The sequence below is a fragment of the Vombatus ursinus genome, unplaced genomic scaffold (genome assembly GCF_900497805.2).
Source record: "Vombatus ursinus unplaced genomic scaffold, bare-nosed wombat genome assembly UNPS02004444.1, whole genome shotgun sequence".
Classification (NCBI taxonomy): domain Eukaryota; kingdom Metazoa; phylum Chordata; class Mammalia; order Diprotodontia; family Vombatidae; genus Vombatus; species Vombatus ursinus.
The window spans coordinates 96,600-109,920 of NW_020944222.1; the positions used below are offsets into that span (position 1 = coordinate 96,600).

A 13,321-nucleotide genomic window follows, 5' to 3' on the forward strand; every position below is an offset into this window, starting at 1 on the left:
TTTTCCCTTGTAAGAGTATACCAAATTTTCTAGAAAATACATTTTTAGTTGTAAATTTTTTTGCCTTTTGGAATATCTTATTCCATGAACTCTGTTCTTTAGAGTGGTACCACTCAATCTTGTTTGAACATGACTATAGTTCCTTGGTATCTGAATTTTTTTCTTTCTCATTGCTTACTGGGTATTTTCTTTGATCTGATAGTTGTGGATTTTGGCAGTGACTTTCCTTGGAGTTCTCATTTTGAAGGTTTCTAGGAGCTGATCAGTGGATTCTTTCTATTTTTATATTGCCTTCTTGTTCTAATATTTCTTATTAATTCTCTTTAATGATTTCTTAGAACACATTGCGGTCCCTTTTTAAAGTTTGTTTTCCAGCTCAGTTGAACTACTTTACATTATCATTTTTTTCTCAGTCCTTTGAATTTGTTTCAATAATTCTTGTCTCCTGGAGTCTTTAACTTCTATTTGGATCATTCTAATTTTGGGGAAATCTATTACAAGGGTAAGACCTTTTTATCTCTTCTCTTACGCTGTTTATTCCTTTTTCTAAGCCTTTCCTCCATTAAACTCTTTTAAAACACTCGTGCAATTTATTTTAGGAATTCCAATTGTTCTTGTAGGCAAAATGATCTTTGAGGTTTTCATTGTTTGGAGATATTTTTCTCTTGATCATGCCCAATCTCATACAATTGGGGCGGGGTTGTTAACTAAGTTTTGGTATCAAGGCTTTAGTAGCTGAGTTCTACATGTTCTCAACTTGGGAGACCACAGACCAAACTGAGGCCATTCATTTGACTTGGGGGTTTTTCTCTTGCCTGGACCTCAAAGGTCAGACTAAGTTAGACCTACTTCCTTTATTCCGTTTGTTCCCTTTCCCTCAAACTGAACACTAAAGTTCTGCCCTCCTTCTGGGATTAGACTTATTCAAAGTTCTTTTCTTGGGAAGAAGGGGTCTTTTCTTTATTCCCACTGGAAGGGGAGAGAGATTGATTGATTGATCTAATTTGAGCCTTACAATGATTCTGTAAGGTACATATTACAAGTATCATTATCCTCATTTTAAAGTTGAGGAAACTGAATTTGGAGTGAGGAGATTAAATAAGAGTCCCTACTCTGGCACATTATCTGCATGGCCATAAACAAGTTACTTTCCTCTTCTGACCTTTAGTTCCTTCATCTGTTGAATATGAATAAAGATATGTGTATTACCTGACTCTCAGGATTGTTGTTTTGAAAAGCACACAATTCCATATAAAAGTGAATTACTTTGAAAGATCTGTGCTGTTATTGACTGATGCCGTACAATGGCATTTCCATGTAGTTTACATGATTCTTGCAAAAAGAATTATTTCTACAAACCATCAGTGGAGGATCTACTCAGTAAACTGTATGCTTCCTTTATTTTGGTCATTTTGAAGATAACAGCAACACCCAGGTTGTCCTTCTGGTATCCCTCACTCTCACTAAATGATTGGTTCTCCTCTTTTTCTAATTATCAGAGTCCTCCATGATCTCTTTTAATCCACTTCTCACATACAAATCATCCTTGATAATTATTTGAATTACTATTAAGAGTCAGATAGTATGACTAAAAGCTTAAGAAGTTATCCTTAGAGTAGGGATACCTGGTTTCAAGTCCTGCCTTTGAGACATGCTAACTGCAGAAGCATAGGAAGTCTTTTTCCTTCTTTGTGTCCCAGGAAGCTCTCTAAAGCATTAAGTTATAGATAAATAGCCAGTCTGTGTGAGTTAAAGTTTTCTCACTAAAAATTTCCTACACAGATAAAAACCCAGGTCTGAACTCTTGAAAAGTATTATTATTGTTATTATTATTATCATTATCAATGCATAATAATGATGATGATATAAGAAAGTTTTATTATTAAGGTAAATTTTGAAGATAACAGTCCAACACTCAGCATCTGTTGTCACTCACTCTCACTTAATGACTGACCCATGACTTTTCCAGTGAAAAGTCCATCCACGAGGTAGTTTAATCTCCTACTGACACAGAAGTCATCACTGAAAATTCTGTGAATTATGATTCAAATAAATCATAATGCAAAAGATGGAAGGTTGGCCTGGACATTAGGAACATCTAGGCTCAAATTCTGCCTCTAACACATATTAGTCGTGTGCCCCTACACAAACTGCTTAGCCTCTCAGTGTCACAAGCGACTCTTCGAGAATATAAGTTATAGATGATCTACCCCTGTCCATCAGAGGAAGGAGTTTCACCATTGGGTCTTGTTTGTACCAATGAAATCTTGGGCAAACCTTACAAAATGAGTATTAAGATTATTACAAATTAATGATAACAAAAACATAGGAGAGCATTATTGTTCAGTCAGACTTTCCCCTCAGCCTCTTCAGAACATTTTTGATCTCTTTGTTCCTGAGATGAGAGGGTTCATGAGATGAAGATTACATAGAAGACAGACAGAACATTGTCCAGGTGTCAGGAATTCACATTTGGGCTACAGATATACACAAAGAGCAGTGCCATAGAAGAGAGTCACAGCAGTCAGGTGAGAGGCAAGGTGATGAAGCCCTTCACCTTTCCTTTGGTGGAGGGCATTTTCAGGTTAGTGACTGTAATATAACCATAAGACATGAAGATTATGAGGAATGAAGACCACCTGAAGCAAACCACTACCATCAACATGACTATTTGACCAATGAAGGGATTGGAGTAGGATAGAGCTATGATCTGAGGCATACTATGATCTGAGGAATATCACAGAAAGAAAAATGTTTAATAATATTTGGCCCACAGAAATGGAGATGGAACCTAGCTGCTGTTTGAACTAGGCTACTGAGCAATCCAGCCACATAGGTCCCAGCCACCATCTTCTCACACATAGGCAGATGCATGATGATAGAGTACCTCAGGCGGCCGCAGATGGCCACATAGCAGTCATACACCATGATGGCCAAAAGGTGGCACTCAGCCATTCCAGTCCAGGTCATAGCAAAACACTGATGGCACAGGCCAGGAAATAAATCTCTTTTTCTTCCAGGAAGAAGCTGAAGAACAATGTTGGGTTAATAGAGGAAGAGTAGCAGATGTCTATGAAGGACAGGAAACTAAGAAAGAAATACATGAGGGAGTCACTCCTGGTGATCATAATGAGGCCCAGGTTCTAAGTCAAAGTCATGAGATAGATTCCCAGGAATATTAAAAAAAAAAAAGGATAACCCACAGATATGGTTGGTCTGAGATTCCTTGAAGGATAAACATGGTAACAGAAGTCTCATTTCTTCCCATATCCATTGCTCTGTTGAGAGAAAAATGGGAAGGAAGAAAATAGTTCACTTGGTCATTCTCCTACCAAGAAATTTTCAGTGGCTTCTTCTTGCCTCTGTGATAAAATGCAAACTCCTTAGCCTGGCAGGTAAGCACTCCATAATTTGAGTCTCTCCTAAATTTCCAGTCTTATTCATACTAATTCCCTTCCTTCCGACCAAACTGATACAGCAGTCAATCCTCCTTGCAAGGCATTCCATTTCCTTCCTCTATATATTTGCACATGGGCTTTTTGATGTGGTTTTCCCCCTAATGCAGTTGATGGAATGAGGAAATTTTCTTCTTGTGTTTGATCTAAAAAAATATGAGTTCTGATATTAACCCAGTTATGAGATTAGGAGTAAATAATGATAGATTTAAAACTAGAAGAGGCCTTAGGATTCATCTAGTCTAACCCATATCAGTTTACAGATGAAGCAAATGAAGCCAAGAGGGTGATTTGCCTAAAGTTGTACAAAATGTGGAAAATATTAACTTCTCTCAACGAAGAATATGGAAAAAGCACTGGGCTGAGACTCAGTACACTTCGTGTGTAATCTTGGTCTTTCAGGACTCATCATGTAACATTAGGGAAATTCCTTGCTCAGTTTCCTGAATTTTAAAATGAGAAGGCTGGACTAAATGTTTTCTAAAGTGCTTCCCAGCTCTAACATCCCAAATTCTAGGCTGTAAGGTCCCTTTCAGGTCTTATATTTTATGAACTAACATCTTTTCTCACTCTAACTTTCTATTTTCCGAGGTCCCTTGTAGCTCTGACGTTGTGTGTTTAAAGATCTTTTGCAGCTCTGTGGTTGTTAAGATTCTTGACTGTGAATAGGACTTCTTGCCTCCGAGACTAGAAAGAAGCGGATGAAGAGTGCCCTCCAGTGCCTACATGAGAAACTCATATTCACTACAGTGACATTAGCAAAGGAATGTTTTACCCTAGCAATAAAACACTTCTGGGAATGCCAATTAATGTTCCCATTGGTCAGAATTCTCCTCCTTCCCATGTAGCCTGTACTAGTGCTCTGTTTTGTTTCCAATTGTCCTGTGGGTCACCTGAGAATTTGCTTTATCATGACATTTATAACTACTTTGCAACATGCAACATAGGTCTGTTGGCTTTGGGAGTTGCTTTAGAGGAAGTAATGGCAAACCACTCTAGTATCTCTGCCAAGAAAACCCCAAATGGGGTCACAGAGAGTGGGACACAGCTGAAAAACAACAACAAAATGAGGGTTGTGCACCTAGCGATCTCTAAAATCCCTTCCACTCCTTAATTTTTGCTACTTGTGACAACTGTGAACTCTGTCTTTCCTAATTCCATATTCCTTTTGGAAATTACTTTAATGGAAGATTTTTATAATATCCCCCAGTTCTACCCCACCTCATTCCCATTTGTCTCATTCTCTTTGGCAATCACCCTGATTGGCCTTCCTGATTTTTTTAAATGGGTCAATGTGAGAATAATTCTTTCAGACTGAGGAGGAAACATCATTGACATTCAAACCCCGGGATTTCGAGCTAGAAGGGACTTCAAAGTCATCTAGTAGAATATAAGCTCCTTTAGGGCAGAGATGGTCTCATTGTTATATATGTATTCCTATACCTAGCATAGTGCCTGGTACAGGGTAGGTATTTATTTGATACTAGATGATAAATCCATTCTATCATCTAGCAGGTGATGAAGGTGAGGTCCCAACAGGTGAAATAACCTTAGATTATAAGATCAAAGATAGAAAGCTGGGAAATTGCTTAGGGTCCGCTTGGTCCAACTCCATCAGAGTATAAATTAGAAACTGAGGCAGTGAAAAGGAAATTGACTTGCTCAAGATCCCATAGCTACTAAGTACTAAAGCCAATATTCAGAGCCAGGTCTCCTGACTCCAAATCCAGTGATCTTTCCACTACATCTCACTTCCTAAATGAACCTTCTTTTGGGGAAGCACTGTAGTAGGACTCATCCCATAACTATCCTTGGTCTCGCCATAAAGATGTTTAACCAGATCCTGTTTGTTTATTTACCTAATCAACAATAGCCTCTCCTGGGAATGCTTTCATTTCTGGAAAATCCTGTAGGGAGAACGTCCAGAGAAAATCCTGATGGAAAAGTCAGGCATTGTTGAGGACCCTCTGATAATTTTCCCACTCTGTTCCCCATCTCAGATCTCCAGGGTGGAAGATCAGATCCAAGGTATGAGCTGGAGAAAGACACACAGTCTTATCGGTTCCAAGTGGCAAAGATTAAGCAATGGAAAGGATTTTAGAGATCACTCAGTCCACAACCCTCATCGTGGTGGTGGTGTTGTTAAATGATTTTTTGGTTGTGTCCCACTCTCTGTGACTCTATTTGGGGCTTTCTTGACAAAGATACTAGAGTGGTTTGCCATTACCTTCACTAAACCCTCTTTCTACAGATTAGCAGAGGCCAAGATGGTTTAAGTAACTTCTCTGAGACCACATATAGGGGAGTAGAAGAGGCTGGATTTGAACCTGGGTCTTCTGATCCCAGATCCAGCACCATTTGTCATTGTCACTGGTTGCATTCAAGGCTTCACAAGCCCTGAACTACAGGTAACAGACTCACTATCTGTTTAGTTTTCTAAACTACAGGAAAATGAGTGAATAAGAGTTTTGTCATTGGGAAATTAAAGAGGACTTCCTTTATGAGCATCCTTCTCAAATGCTTCTTTTTAGCATTGACGGGACCTTGGATTATTAAAGGCTCTACCAGCAGAGTCAGCTCTGGCCAGTCCTGTCAAGCCAGACAGGCTTTCAGACCAGGCTGAGTGATGGAGTATGTGTATGAAGCCAGCCTGGCTAAGTGGCAAGCCTCATCACCAAGTCATTAGCCAATAATACGACAATTTCTTCCCAACCCATCACACATTAAAAATATTTTCTAGGATGTAGAAAGGCTTTGACTTGTATTAGTAAAGGAAATCTCCCCCCGGATGAAATCAAAGATCTTCAACATATTGGAACATAAGGAAGACTTATTAGTAATTATTAGCATATATTATATATTTTGTTGTTGTTTAGTCATTTTCACTCATGTCCAACTCTTTGTGACTCCTTTTGGGGTTTTCTTGGCAAAGGTACTGGAATGGTTTGACATTTCTTTCTCTAGTTCATTTTACAGATGAGGAAACTGAGGCAAACAGTACTAAGTTATTTGCCTGGGGTCACATAACTAGTAAATATCTGAGGCTGGATTTGAACTCAAGTCTTCCTGACTCCAAGCCAGGCACTCTATACTGCTCTACCTTGCTGCCCACCTTACGTATTGCTTATATCTAATTACTCATATATAAGCATTAGTGGACTGCCAGAGCATGCTAGGAATAGCTGAGGGCAACTGAAAAAGTAAATCCCATTTACCTGATGTGTTTCAGAATCATCTCTACTTGTTACATCACATTTTATATTGGAAAGACATCCTTCATTCAAAATCACTGGCATTCATTTCTATAATAATTTACCATTCTTCAAAATTCTTCATTAGAATGATGAAGCCCTTCGTGAGATAGATGTCATATGTATTAGATTTGGGTTCAAAATCCAGCTGCACTTACTAGCTGTAAAACCCTGAGCAAGTAACTTCATCATGGTCTGTCTGTTTCCTCAACTGTAAAATGGGCATAATAATAGCACCTACTTCACAGGGTTATTGCAAGGATCAAATGAGATGATATTTGTAAAGCAGTTGGCACAATGCCTGGCACATAGTAAATGCTTAATAGATTATTTCATTCCCTCCTCCCCTTTAAAATGAGGAAACTAAGTCTTGGGAAAGGTTAAATGACTTGGCCATCAGAATATGGCTTATAAGTGTCACAGGAAGTATTTGAACTGAGATTTTATGGACCAGCACTCCTATCACCACACCATGATAATTTATCCTGGATCTCTGAAGTTTTCTGCTTTTTCTGCTTTTCACAAAGGTGAAGTCGAGAAGTAACTTTCTCTTTTGCTCTCTCATCGTCCTTTTTCTATTCCCTTAACTGGTATAACTAATTTCTTCCAGTTAAAAATGATAAAGGGGACAGCTAGGTGGTGCAGTGGATAAAGCTCCAGCCTTGGAGTCAGGAGGACCTGAGTTCAAATCCAACCTCAAACACTTGACACTTACTAGCTATGTGACCTTGGACAAGTCACTTAACCCTGATTGCTTCACCAAAAAAAAAAAAAGCAAAAAATAAAAAATAAAAATGATAAAGAAGGAAAAGAAGAGGAAGGGAAGAGTGTCTCCATTGAATGTATTTCCTGGATTCCACAGGTAGAATCCATCATTGTCTGCATCAATTATGCAATACTTCTTAGGTGCTCACGTGGCCTCTTGTACTGTGGATAGGTTCGGTACATTTGAAGGCTATTTATCTATAGAGGAAAAGACTTGCAATCAGAAAGACCTGGGTTCTGGTCTTACTTATGACATACCATACTTATGTGGCTCTGGCCTAATTATTTAACCTCTCAATGATCCAGTAAACTCCCTAATAGCTAGTATTTATATAGTATTTTAAGGTTTACAAAACACTTTATTTCATTCAATCATTACAACAAGTGCTATTTTACAGATGAGGAAACTGAGGCAAAGATTGTGACTTGTCCAGGGTTACACATCTCGTAAGCGTCCAAGGCTAGAATTTAAATTCATGTCTTCCTGACTCCAGATTCAGCACTCTATTCACTAGCTGTAAGTGATAGACAAACTGCTAATCTGTAAAGGGAGTTTCCCTTATTGATATGTTCAGGGGTCCCAACAGCCCACCTTCCTGCCAAAAAGATTTTTTTTTCAAGATTGAAAATGAAATCTAAAGACTTCTGTGCATCAAGAAAACAACAAGGGTGGATTTCCTCAGGGAATTCAATTACTGAATCACTAGTCATTGGTACCAGGGAAACTTCGATCAGTAACAGTTCCTAAAAACAAATTCTCTTCAAACAAGGGCCTACTCTCTACCAAGTCCCCTGTAAGTTAAGTTTGATTTACAAGGTCAACTTGTAAGATGGGCAAAGCAGATAACTTGGCATTCTCCCAAATCTCACTTTATGACTTGAGTCATCAGGGTGGCTTTCAACAGGTATAAAATCTCCACATTGATTCCTCAAATTCCCACTGAACTTTGGACAGATATCACAACAGATTAATTGGGGGAGGGAGGATGTTTCTACATGGTTGTTATTTCTTTGAGCTGAAAGAGGTACATTGGGGCTCTAAAACTGAGTTGATAAGGTTCAGGTTAAGGACACTTCAATACAGGTCATGCGTGAATCATTGTGCCCTCAGTATCTTAAGACCACTGATTTAGAACTGGGAGTGACCTTAGTGGCTACTTAATTCAATCTCTTCCTTTTATAGAGGAAGAAACTGAGACACAGAGTAGTTAAACTTCATGCCTCAGATGGCCCAGCCGATGAAGAATAGAGACAAGACTTCAACCAAGAGCCTGGCATCATGGCATCATGGAAAGATTATTGGATTTTGAGTCAGGGGACCTGAGATGGTAATGATGAAGATGATGGTTATTGTGATAACAACAACAACTAGCACTTATAAAGTGCTTTTAGGCTTGCAAATCACTTCACATTTATTATTTTATTTAATCTTCACCCTAATATTTCACCTGTGAAATGAGTGCTGTCATTCTCTGCACTTTATAGATGGGGAAACTGAGAGAGATTAAAGGACATGGCCAGGTCACACAGCTAGCAGTCCTCCTGGCATGGGCAACACTAAGACACACAAGAATAAAAAGAATATGGCAAAGCACAGTGGATAGAGTCAGGAGGACCTGAGCTCAAATCCAGTCTCAGACCAGACACTTGACACTTATTAGCTGTGTGACCCTGGGCAAGTCACTTAACTCCAAATACCTTGGGGAAAAAAGGGAATATGGCAAAGATATAATCCCTACAATGTCGGCCTGCTTATTTTCTGGCTGCCTCTTGTCCTTGGGGATTTGATTATGGCGTTTGACTATTACTTACCCTGGCCATCTATCTGCTTTTAGGGGAACTTAAAGAACCAGAAAAGGGAAGCTTGAAGAGTTGAATTAACATTCTAAGGATTAAGTCCTCTGATCCCTTTAAGTGAATTAATATCATTTGTGGGAGAGAGAAATAGAATAAGAAGTTGCAATAATTGGGAGAGAGGTGGTAAGAAACAGAGGGGAAAGTTAGGCATCATTATAACATCAGTAGATGAAAAGTGAAATGATAGTAATTATTATTCTTTCAACAAGTATATGTGGGGGTAGTGGGGACAGAATAGGATATAGGCAATGGAAGAGATGGTTTGGGTGTAGTTATTGGGGTGGGGGGGAAGGTATGAAAAATAAAGGATTTCATTGATGAACATTCTTATGAAAAACAGCAAAATTGATAAAATTTTAGCTAATATGGCCAAAAATATTAATAAGAATTAAAAGAAATGAAAAAATAAAAGAATTATTGGAATCTAAATATATGACATTATAAGTGAGAATTTTTAATGGAGAATTACTTTTAAAAAATTAAGCAAATCCAAATTAACAGATGAAAAACGTATTTTAATTTTCCAAAAAAAAAGGAATTGAATTAACTATAAATAAATTATCAAAGATGGGAAAGGGACATCTGGGAAAAATGAGTTTACAGGTGAATTCTATTAAAGATTTAAAGTACAATTAATATCTATGCTATGTAAGTTATTCTTTAAAACTTGAGAAGAAAAATTATCAAATTCCTTTTATAAGACAAATATGGTCACAAAATGTAAAGCAGGACATGACAAATAAAGAGATGTATTAACTTGTATCACTAACAAATATTACTTGACATATTTCAACATATTTAAATAAAATTCTAGCAAAAAGACTTCAGGAATATGTCCAAAGAGTTATTCACTCTGTTGAAGTTGGATTTAAACTAGGGATAAAGTTATCATTCAACATTAGGAAAATAATTAATAGTCATATTAAAAAAACATTCCAAATATAATTAAATCAATGTATGACTAAAAAGCATTTGACAAAGTAAAACATTCATTTCTGCTTAAACTTCTATAAATTAAAGACATAGAAAGTCTCTTCTAGAAGGTACATTGTACAGAACAGTAGGCCTGAAGTCAGGAAGACTGAATTTAAATCAAGCCTCAGACATTTACTAGCTGTATGACCCTGGCCAAATCATTTAACCTCTTTATGACTCAGTTTCCTCATCTATAAAATGTGAATAATAATAATAATAATAATAGCACCTACTTCCCAGGGTTGTTGTGAGGATCAAAGGAGATAATATTTGTAAGGCACTTTGTATGCCTTAAAGTTCTATATAAATGTTAATTATTATTATTAAAAGGCCATTTAAAAGTTTATATAGATTTTATTGAGATCTTTTACTGTTATATCTTCAACATTCCGCCCTGTGTCTCTTCCTATCCTTTCCCTGAAAGCTATCCATGTGTCGAGAAAAAAAAAAGAAACAAAAACCAATCTAGAGGTTGGAAAAAACCTAACATTATATGTATGATCCTACATCTATAGATCCCAACTTCCACAAAGGTGTGTCTCCTCATATTTCTTCTTTGGGGTCAAAGTTGAGGTTTTCTATTTAAGCTATCATATCATTAGCAAACAGAAGTAGAAAACCAGGTCAGGTAACTTTCATAATTTTGGTTATGGCATATATTCCTGATGTGGATTTTATGGTTATATCTCAGGAAGTCTATGAACTTAGATGGGGAAAAATAAATACTTGTTTTCATTAACCTTTAACTGAAATTTAACATTTCCTTCAGATATGAACTTACTCATACCATTATTTCAAAAAGTTCATAAGCTTCATCATATTGTCAAAGTGGACCATGATACATAGCAAATTGGCAAAGAAGAAAAAAGATGAACACAGTCAATGATGGTAGGGTTGTGGAAAGATACTCATATGCTACTGATAGAGCTAGGAATTGGTCCAAAGGAATGTGTGTGACCATTGACCTAGAAATCACACTGTGAAGCATATGCCCCAAGATGTCAAAAATAGAACAAAAGATCAAAATATTTATCAAAGTGCTTTTTGTAGAAGCAAATCATTGGTAATAATACAGAAATCCATTGATTGAGGAATGACTGGACAAGGGAGACAATGGAATGTTACTCTGCCATAAGAAACTATGACCATGAAGAATTCAGAGAAGTGTGGGAAGACCTATGAACTGATGCAGAATGAAGCAGGAAAACATCATATACAAGGACAAGAATAATGTATAACCCAAACTTTAATGGTCCCTCTCTTAGAGATTTTAAATATTATTACCATATCTTCGAGAGAGACTGAATCCAATCTCAAGTACTGTCAGTTAACTGCAATGGCTAAAGAAGTCCAAGGGGGAGAGAGAGTGAGAAGGAACTAAGAGACCTTCTTTCCTGAGGACACTGGAAGAGTTAACTGTCATGCAGGAAGAGTTTGTGAGAGACCCAGCCACCAGGGGTTCTTAACCTGATGTCCATGAACTTGTTTGTCTTAAGTAATTACTGTATTTCCACATGTAAGGTTTCTATTACACTTCTTTGTATTTTATATTATGCAATTAAAACATGATTCTGAAAAGAGATCTATAGATTTCACAGACTACCCCCAGGGATCCATGACACACAAAAAAGTGAAGAACATTTGTCTGAGAGTTAACTGTTGTTTTTAATATCTAAGGAGATAGTGGAAGAGAAATGACTTTAACTGTTATTCCAGAAAGGGAACCAAGCAAACAGAACTTTCCTTCCAAATAAGAATCCCAATGATTTAACTCATATTCTGTGGAGACTACATTCTGAAGACTAACTTGTTGAACTGTGGTTCCAATGTTTTGGAGGGAGTCAGCAGATGCAGTGTTGGTATGAGAAATTCTGGGCAGCAACTTCTTGTCCTCTGTCTTTCCAGAGCACTGATGTGGTTCTGGCCGTGACCTTGTCTTTCCACAACACTGATGAGTTCTGGCTGTGACTCGTTCAAAGCTGACACATATTGTAAATATTTACCTATGTCTTTGTATAATCTGTTGCTGTTAATTAATGTTGGGGGCTGTGACCTTATGTTTTTCTAAGCTTATGAGTTCAGAGCTTAAGACTGGGAGAAGAAAGAGTTTAAGGGTCAAGTGTTTCTCCAGTTTTTATAAACTGGACTGATTGCTTGGTGATAATTAATTAATGAGAGGGATTTTGCAATTTTGTAATTCATGAGGTAATGTCAAAACATACCCCTTGAGGGCTTTTGAACCCTGCGGAGAATTAATAAGGCGGTAAGTGAGTAGCAGTCTGAATGGGGGGGGGGGAGGAGTTTGCTGTACCAGAACGCCTGAAAGGCTTTATCCTTATCTTGCTTAATACCTACACCATCATGATGCCCCCATACAACTAGGAGGGTAGTAGCTGCATGTGGAGTCTAATCCATTGAACTACATGTGAGTAGCATGTAAAAGCAAAGAACAAGAGGGAGAGAGAGAGAGAGAATTGAACGTTGTGTAATTATAATAATCAAATTTTTCCCTAAAGATGTAATACATTCATCTCTCCTTTGGTGGGGGACTGTGTATGGGGTTTGGATATTGAACATACTGTCAGAATTAATGGGTGTATTGGTGAGTTTTGCTGAATTGCCTTTTTCTTCCTTCTCTTCCTTAATTTTTTTTTGGTTTGGAATTGGGTAGTGGAGTAAGAAAGAGGATATTCAGGGATGATGCTAATGTAAAACAAAATGTAAGATGAAAACTTCTATAAAAAATTAAAATGTGAAAAACAAAGTATTGGAAGAAATAATTATGATAAATCCAGTTAGTCCAGAGTGAAAGTCACTCTAGGGACACAAATATAGTGTTACTAACAGTGCTTTCCATCTGGTAGGTAGCTATTTCAACTATTGGTTCCTAGTTATCTGTGCTGAATTGAGTTCCTATGCTGCTGAGGGAGTGGTAGTACAATCAACATGCAAATATGACACATTTTAAAGACATTTTTAAAGTCATTTAACATTTTATGCTTTCTAAATGTTGGCACT

The 13,321-nt window shown here is 37.4% G+C and overlaps 1 pseudogene; it reads right to left on the minus strand.

The window, feature by feature from the left end:
- Window positions 1-2,343: 2,343 nt before the first annotated feature.
- Window positions 2,344-3,268, minus strand: LOC114023670 (annotated as a pseudogene).
- Between the last annotated feature and the right edge of the window lie 10,053 nt (window positions 3,269-13,321).